Genomic DNA, 9441 nt, shown 5'->3' with positions numbered 1-9441 from the left:
ATCTTCCTCACCTTCATCATTTTCACAGTACATTCTCTAAAGCGCTCTTTGTCCTTATCGGATCACGGTCATGTCAGTCCTAAAAACAAAGACTTGCTTGTTCTGTGGTTGTAATCACAGTTTTTGATCTTCCTCCCACACACACTGACCTGAGATCAGCCCTTCGACATGGCATTGTAGTGGAATGTGTTTTACATATTGTTGGTGTACAGCTTTAATGCAGGAAGTGAGGAATTCTAAACAGTGGATTATTAAGTAATGTGCAGATTTGGGATTTTAATGTTGCAACATGTTTAGTGTCACTATTTTAGTTTATTTTTAATTATTTTTATTATAGATTGTTGTAATCTGCTTTAATTTTTTAAAGACATAGCACTTTATTTCCATTGTATCTCACACTATGTATCTCACACGCTGTATCTTTATAAAATATCTGCTTAATATGATTTTCACTGTAGTTGGAAAGTTGTTAATATTGAGCCATTGAAATGTGACACTGGAGGTTTGATATTACTAAAAGATGTTTTAGTGTGCGTTTTTGCAGACCTGTAAATGATTGAATGTAGAAATTATAAATATGTTGGGGCACTCAATAAAGCTGATTGCAAAAACATAAGCAATTGCATTTCGTGTTTTACATACATTTATTCATTTGGCAGACGCTTTTATCCAAAGTGTCTTACAGTTGAGGAATACAACAAGCGATTTATCATAAGATGGCAATAAACACAAGAAGTGCCCGTTATACAAGGTTTGATGAGTTTTCAGTTGTTTCTTGAAGATTGTGAGGGATTTGGCTGTTCGGATGGAGTTAGGTAGGTCATTCCACCAACGGAACGGTGAAAGAAAACGTCCTTGAGAGTGATTTTGTGCCTCTCTGCGATGGGCACGAGCCGCCGCTCATTTACCGACTGCAGGCTTCTGGAGGGGATATAGGAGGGAACGGAGGTGCGGAGCCCATGGCAGGTCTGTAGGCAAGCACCAATGTCTTGAACTTGATGCGAGCCGCGACCTGAAGCCAGTGCAGAGAGATGAGAAGCAGTGTGACATGGGCTCTCTTGGGCTCACTGAAAACAAGACGTGCTGCTGCATTCTGAATCATTTGCAGAGGTCTGATTGCACATGTTGGAAGTCCAGCCAGAAGAGCATTGCAATAGTCCAACCTAGAAATGACAAGGGCCTGGACGAGAAGCTGTCTTAGGAAGGGTCTGATTTTCCTGATGTTGTGTAGTACAAACCTACATGATGATGCTGTTTTTGCAATGTGATCTTTAAAGGTCAGCTGATCATCCCAAGATTCCTGGCTGAACTCGATGGGATTATCGTTGATGAGCCCAGTTGGATGGTAAACTGGTGCTGTACTGATGGGATGGCTGGGAAGATGAGAAGTTCTGTTTTTGCCAGGTTGAGCTGCAGGTGATTCTCTTTCATCCATGCCAAGATGTCCGTCAGGCAGTCTGAGATCCGAGCAGGTGCCACTGAATCATCTGGTTGAAATGAGAGGTAGAGCTGCGTGTCATCAGCATAGCAATGATAGGAAAAACCATGTGCCTGAATGATGGGTCACAGTGACGTCATGTACATAGAGAAGAGGAGGGGCCCAAGAACTGATCCCTGAGGAACCCCAGTGACCAGTTTTTGTGATTTGGATACCTCTCCTCCCCAAGCCACCCTGAAGGACCTATCTGTGAGGTAAGACTCAAACCAGTGGAGTGCAGTTCCGGTGATTCCCAGCGATGAGAGGGTGGACAGAAGGATTTGATGACTAACAGTGTCAAATGCAGCAGATAGATCTAGGACAATGAGAACTGAAGATTTGGACTCAGCTCTTGCACTCAATAGTGCTTCAGTGACTGACAACAAGGCGGTTTCAGTTGAATGTCCACTTTTAAATCCAGATTGGTTATTGTCCAGTTGGTTGTTCTGTGAGAGGAAGGAAGACACTTGGTTGAAAACAATGCATTCAAGTGATTTTGCTATACAAAAAAAACACTAAATCATGACTCCTTTTGTCTTATAAATATGAGGCTGATAAAATAGAATGTTTGCAAAATATGTAAACATGGAATAAACATTGATTCCCAGCATTTAAGTCATCTAGAGTGATCTTTACACCTCAAAATCTATAGGAATAGTTTACTGAAAAAATAAGAATTCAAAAACATATCATTCCAAATGTGTGAATTTCTTCTGTAAAAATGAATGAGGCCAATGGCTGTCAAGCTTCGGGTACTTTAAAATAACAATATGACATTTTCCTGTAACAATTATCTTTCAGACCCTGAGGGGAATCCATATGCAAAAAAATATATGTAACAAAGAAATTGTGTCCCTTATATTCAAATAAGGCTTGATTTCTTTCTTTTGAATTGTGAAACCGTAATACAGAGGACGTTTCTATGTGTGAGAGGAACAAGGTAAGTTCATATTAATGCTGTATCAATAACGTATCCATTCTTAATTCTTTCCTTGAACTAAGCTTGCTCATCATAGAAGGACAAAATATTTCATAATTTGGAACCACCAAAAAATATATATGGATGGAACCACCTAAAAATATAGACATATATAGCATATAAAAATGTAGTTAAACTTAAATATGACCTATTTTCTGTTCACCCTGCAGTGACTACTCTATATAGCAACAAACATGATATTTCAGCAGCCTCAGTTCAGTCCTGTGACAGCAGTGAGCTCAATCCAGTGGAACACTGGAATATGTGGATGCTTTGATGACTGCAATGTCTGTGAGTTTGAAGTGCCTTCACTTGATTTTCATGCTTTGGTTTGTCACAAGCTGTGATTCATTTAAAAAAAATCTGTATTTTATTAGCTTCTCTCCAGGCTGCTTCGCCATATGGTGCCCCCTCTGCTTTACTTGTTCCACAGCATCAGATTTTGGAGAGTATTGCTGTCTGCCCCTCATTGACCTTTGTGCCTGCACTCCTCCGGTATCTATGACACTGCGGGCTTCTGTGAGAAATCGATACGGCATACAGGTATGTGGCGCCCTAAACTATCCAAAAAGTACCAAAATGTTCCATCAGTTACTTACGTACACAAAACTTGCTTTTATTGCTGCAGTATCTCGCAGTTGATTTTGATTCAGTTTGAATTCTGTGAGTTCATTCAGTGATGGATTCGTCAGACCCATCAAACTGATAACTCGTGAATTCGTGAATCTTTGTGAATGATGAAGAATCAGACTCACGAACATTATAAGAATTGTTTGTTCGTGAATCGGAATACACTGTTAGCGTTGTATGTGTTTGCATTCCGTTCGAGTGGACAAGTCAATACAAAGACGCTGTTTCTTGTCATTATATTGATGAACACGGTATTTTATCATCCTATTAAATTCAAATGTAAACTCGCGTTCGCAACTCGAGTAAAACATGACTTCTGTAGTCGAGGCGCTGGAGATTCGTGTGGCATAAAACACTTGCGCACTGTTCACTAGCATGGTATATTCTGTACCACACCACCACGGAACCTCATTTCTAAAGTTAAGCTATTAATTGTCAATCATCTTTGACGATAGTGGTCCTGACAGAATTGTATAAATATGTAAGTACAGTAGTGAAGAGGACAGTCTAATTACATATAATATGAGTTTTCTGTAGTGGTATTGTAGTGTCACCTAAAGGCGGATTGTAAAGATTGAATGTTCTCAGCCAGGACAAGATTATTTTTCACAAATACGAAGTTGTCACACGTTTTGTAATTATTTTGTTACCTTTTACATTTGTGGTGTTTGATGAATTGTTTTGTGTTTCATAATTGCTTTACTCTGTTTATTAGGCTGTTTAATAGCAGGGTGAGACAAAGTGTATTCAATGTAGAATGATCCTAGAGAGCAAAATAAATGTAGTACTATATGTTTTTTATCATTATACAACCACCATGTAGTAGTAACAAGTTCTCTCATTCTCTCTGTAAGCACCATATGTAAAATGTTAAATATATTTATGTAAAAATTGAACTCTCCAAATTTTGTTTTTGGCTCTTAATAATTAAGTAAAAATGTGTGTCTGGACTTTACATTTACATTTCCTCATCAAATTACATGAGCTTTTCTCTCAGAACAACACGTATGTGACCTTCTGCAACATTTGCTCCTGGTGCCAGATAGCAAGGGAATTAAAAAGACGACGTACAAGTCACATGGGGGTTAATGCTCAGCCTGCGTTATAGCCATTCCCTCAGTGGTGGTGTCTGCCCCACAACCTGTTGTGACAACCCAGGTAACAACTACAGTGGGTTAACTGATGATCTCGTCAGATTAATCCACTGTGGAAGGTGGATGAAGTGATTTTTTTTTTTCATATTGTTGGAGATGGACATTGACTCTGGAGACAGTTTACCATATATCATCATTTACTTAAATACATAATCATATTTACAGCTACACACATATTCCTATATTCGTTTAATTTTAAGCAAATTTGGTCAGGACAAGGCAGTACCCATAGAAGTTTGCAAAATATGATAAATCATTAAGGTGCAATTCACAGTGAGCTCCAAATATAACATTAGTACTCCCAGAGGCAGAATGTTTTTGTACCAGGTAATATGAACTATAGAAAGTAACAGAGGAAAGAGGAAGCTGTGGCTTTGTGATAAAGTCCATGCAGTGAGTCATAGCCTGGAGTCAAAGTCACCAATTACACCTGCCTTTGTTGCTATTGGCAGCTTGTCTCCTCTTTTAAACTTCTCACCACAGCAAACAAACCTGAATGCTTGAGATCTTTCCAAGATAGGTCATCTACAAGTTGTTTATTTTGTGTCTTAATTATAGGATTTTGCAGCTTGTTTGCTTGTTGGACTGTTTAGGACATCTTCATGTGTCTAAGTTGAAGACATTTGCTGATATCTTCTTGCTACTTGGTTCTGAAAATAAGTTTGAAGATAAAATGTTAAGGTTAATCTTTATTTAAAGTTGTACCCAGTTGTTTTAAACATTAAATAAAATCCTAATTCCTTTCACCTCTTTGAGTGTCAAAATAACACTGAACGTTTGAACTTTGAACAGTTAGTAGACCATTTCAGGTAAACAAAGTGTTCTGGTCAGCCAACTTAACACTGCAAAGTCTCGGCTTTTAGCACAAAAAGTAAGAGTTTTGAAAATCTTTTTTTCAAGATCATTTTAAACCATTTTGTTCACAGTGTTTATTATAAAAACAGCCTGTCTATAGCAAAGCGCAGTACAAAATTCGATGGAAAAACGCATCTCAAGATTTTTAGACTGGATATATTATGTGGATGTTTGTTTCCATTTAATTCTATTTAAAGTCAAAACACAGATTTTTAAAATCTGTGTGAAAATTACAACTTTAAATTGATAGCTTCACAGAATATATTTCTTGAGTTGAGTTTTCTTAACTCTGGCAAAAACAAATTCTTCTGGTTTTAGCATTAATCTAACAATGTTTAGTGAGTGTTAATGCTAAAAACAAGATAAAACTATTATAATGAAGTTCAAAAATATTCTCAGAATGTACACAAATATGTTATAGATGTGTCTTGATTTAAGGATGTTTAGTTATTTTTGCTGGAAAACAACTAAAGCTAAATGAATTTTGACAGTGTTAAGTCATTTGATGTTTCTGCAGGATGCAGCATCCTGTATGCATGCTCACAATTCTGATTGGCTTTATATAGTTCAGTCCAATACCTGGAAGTTGCCAGAACAACAGCAGAACTTTGGTGGATTATCATTGTCTAGATGTGGTAACAATTCTGTTGAATGTTACAGCAGGTTCTGTTTAGTTGTGTTTTTTACTCTGTAAGTTTCTTTACAAGTGGATCTATGCAAAAAAAAAAGAAATTTTGGTAGTAGTTGATCCAGATTTCCAAACCAGTACTGCAATATTGTATGACTGATTTAGTTTTTCTGCAATACAATGTTTTTTTTTTTAATGATTTGATAAAAATTATGATGGTGTTGGTTGTGGCCATAATCTCAGTATTTACATGAGTTGTATTATAAAAATGGTAAGGGTGTAAATCAAAGTGACCATTTTAAGTAAAATGAATTTATTGTAATAAATGCATTAAATGAATCTGAAGTACAAACTCTGTGAACGGTACAGAACAGAATAGAGACCTTTAGAATGTCTGTAATTAAATGAATAAACGCATTTCAGTCCAAGAGTAACTAATCCAAGTTACCTGTTTTCTGGCAAGCAAAACCTTGTGTGAGCTGATTGTTGATAGCTCTCCTTGAACACTTTCTTTTTCTGTGCCCCAGTTTTGCCTGGTAATTCAGTTCAGAAGTTCACATTGACTCAAATTAAGGAAAACAGAGAATCAATGAAGATATTTCATATTCTTCCCTCCTATTGAAAGCTGATCCAAATCTATGAACACAGGACAAATTAGATCTCAGGTTACAAAGTACGTGAAGCGGGTTTGACGTAGACAGCCTTTTGCCTGTTTTGCCATGTCTTATACAGTGTGGCTGGATATGATCATATCTGTGTTGAATGCGTCTGTATACATTTTGGAAATCCAAAGCTTATTTTGGCTGTGTTTGCACCACAAAACTGGAGCATCGACAGAATTGGAGTCATACAAAAGTTAAAGTCAAACTTCCTGAATGTTTTAGTTCATCATGTATACTGCTAATGCCTCGAACAAAGATCAGTACTCATGTGCCAAAAATCAGATGTTTTCAGGTGTTATCATAATGTCTAAAATGTTCATTCCTTGATCTATAGGCATATGGCATGTTATAGCTTGTTGAAAAGCCTTCTGAAGGCGTGTGTTTTTTTTTTTTTGGTAAGGATTAATAGGGTGTTTGAGGCCATCTATTGTGTTGCAAATCCACAGTGACAGGGCAGACAGATGGAGAGAGAAAGCCAATGGGAGGAGCTGGAGGGGATGTGGGATTTAGGAAAGAAAAAGAAAGGGAGAAGTTTCTCACAGTAAGGACTTAGTCATTAAGGATGAGACGGATATCTTGTACTGAACACTTAAGAAATCCAGAGCATTTTTTCTTGTTACCTCAAGATCTGGAGATTATCACTCTGCACAGGGTCACCGGTATCATGTGTTCCAGTTTACAAATGGATTATTATCTTAAAACGCAAACATGTAATTCCAGTAGTGATGTAGATGCGAATGTCTATATGGGAAATATCTAAATATTTATTATGGGATAAAATGCTCTGGCTGCAATATCGTAAACATCTTGTACTTTCTCTTCTCTCTTTGTGTTTTTTCAGCTTTCTGAAGGATGAGTATGAGGTCCAAACAACTATCTTCACTGACTTGTCTACTCTTTGTGATCTGCTGCTGTCATGGTGGAAATATCCTGGTGTGGCCTGACGACGGCAGCCACTGGCTGAACATGAAAGTCATTTTGAGAAAACTCCACAGCCACAGTCATAGCCTTACTGTGGTGCGTTCATATAAAAGTTGGTATATCAAGAGAATTCTTCCCTCTACAGCACCATCACGGTCAACTCAGTGGAGACTGAAGATGTTGGCATCTGTTGTTGGTTCGTTTCTTGGAACAGCAGAAAGATATCGCCAACATACTAAAGGTATTTCACAACGGAGCGCTCCGAATGGTTTCTGCCATTTTTGACGATGCAGCGCTTGTCAAACGCTTGCGAGAAGCTAAGTCTGACCTGCTGCTAACAGATCCTGCGTTCCCAGCTGGTGTCCTGTTAGCCAATTTCCTCCACCTTCCCATGGTTTACAATGTACGTTGGCTAAATGCAGGGGATGCTCACATGCAAATTGCACCCTCACCTCCATCCCACGTCTCAATGTACAATTCATTGCTCCATGACCAGATGAACTTCCTACAGCGGATGGAAAATTTCCTATGGTATCTGTTCAGCCTCCTTCAGGAGCGATACATCATCGTGCCCATTTACAGAGAGCTGCTTAAGCGTCACTTCCCGTCCGGTACTGATCTTCTGACAATGCAACAATCTGCTGACATTTGGTTGATGAGAATGGACTTTGTTTTTGAGTTTCCACGGCCCACCATGCCTAACGTGGTTGGCTTTCAATGCCAGCCGGCTCAAGCACTTCCTACGGAGCTGGAAGAGTTTATGCAGAGCTCTGGGAAGCATGGAGTAGTCATCATGTCCTTGGGAGCAGTAGTCAGTGCTCTTCCTACAGCAATCACAGAGGTCATTGCTACAGCCTTTGCTGAGATCCCTCAGAAAGTCTTGTGGAGGTACCACGGGGAACGACCTTCGACCCTGGGAAAGAACACTTTACTTCTAGAGTGGTTTCCACAGAATGATCTCCTGGGCCATCCAAAGACTCGTGTGTTTGTATCTCACGGGGGCACCAATGGTATCTATGAAGCTATTTACCATGGAGTCCCGTCTTAGCTTTGCCACTCCTCTTTGACCAGTTTGACAATGTTCTGCGACTGCAGGTTCGAGGTGCGGCTCAAGTGCTTCAAGTCGCAATGCTCACCTCGCAAGAATTCCTCGAAGCCCTCAAATACGTCCTTGAGAACCCGCTGTACCGGAGCAGCATCTGCAAACTGTCAGAGCTGCATCACGATCGGCCCTTGTCTCCTCTCGATATCGCCACTTTTTGGATTGAGTGCGTTATAAGACACAAAGGAGCAGCTCACCTTCACTCAGAGGGGAATAACTTGCCTTGGTACTCTTACCACAACATAGATGTGTTGGCCTTTCTACTGACATTCACTGTGATTGCTCTTTTGACCTTAGCATATGTCTGCAAGCTTTTGTGTTGCAGGAAGTCAATCAAAAAGAGGAAGGTGGAATGAACATTTGATACATTTTGAAAAGCTGATGAAACACTGAATTAAATGCAGCAGCCAAATATCAGGGGTTTTTTAGTTGTTGTTTTTTTTTGCCTGTCCAACTCTGTTCCAAAACATGTACTGCTAAAGTCATTCCTGTAGCATAGTGCTAGCAACATCAAGGTCATGGGTTTGATTCCCAGTGAAAGCATGCACCGATCAAATGGATACCTTTGAATGCAATGTGATTTGCTTTGTATAAAAGTGTCTGCCAAATACTTTAGGATTATCTTTATATTTTACAGTTTTGGTTATGACTACTCAAACTAATATAAATTGAATAATTAACTGTAGCCATCTTTGTACTTTTTTGTGCATCAAATTCTTACTAACTTTATGCTATTCTTTTTGTGGTGTATTCACCAAATCCTCAACATTTTATATGTTCTTTAATCAACATAATCTAGTGCCTGTAAAGAAACCAACAATATGTATTTCCATGTCAGCCTCTCCCAGTGTGAATGTGTTTTAAATCATCATTAAAGAAAGGTTCAATTGGCAACTTCTTTGCTTGTTTCAGTTCTAATCCACTTCCTGGTCTTTCTTATCTCAGGTCATGAATTCTTTCCTGATTTCATGCATTTACCACATGTTCACATCTGTAGAATAAAAGCCTCCATTGTTTGGAATAAGCGGCATTC

General features: G+C 38.7%; 1 pseudogene; it reads left to right on the top strand.

The window, feature by feature from the left end:
• Positions 1 to 7237: 7237 nt before the first annotated feature.
• On the top strand, positions 7238 to 8764 carry LOC107659725 (UDP-glucuronosyltransferase 2A1 pseudogene; annotated as a pseudogene).
• Positions 8765 to 9441: the final 677 nt, after the last annotated feature.

This window comes from Sinocyclocheilus anshuiensis, unplaced genomic scaffold, assembly GCF_001515605.1.
Source record: "Sinocyclocheilus anshuiensis isolate Anshui unplaced genomic scaffold, SAMN03320099.WGS_v1.1 scaffold960, whole genome shotgun sequence".
Lineage (NCBI taxonomy): Eukaryota > Metazoa > Chordata > Actinopteri > Cypriniformes > Cyprinidae > Sinocyclocheilus > Sinocyclocheilus anshuiensis.
Note: the sequence above shows the minus strand (reverse complement) of the source record. Positions and strands in the feature narration are given on the sequence as shown.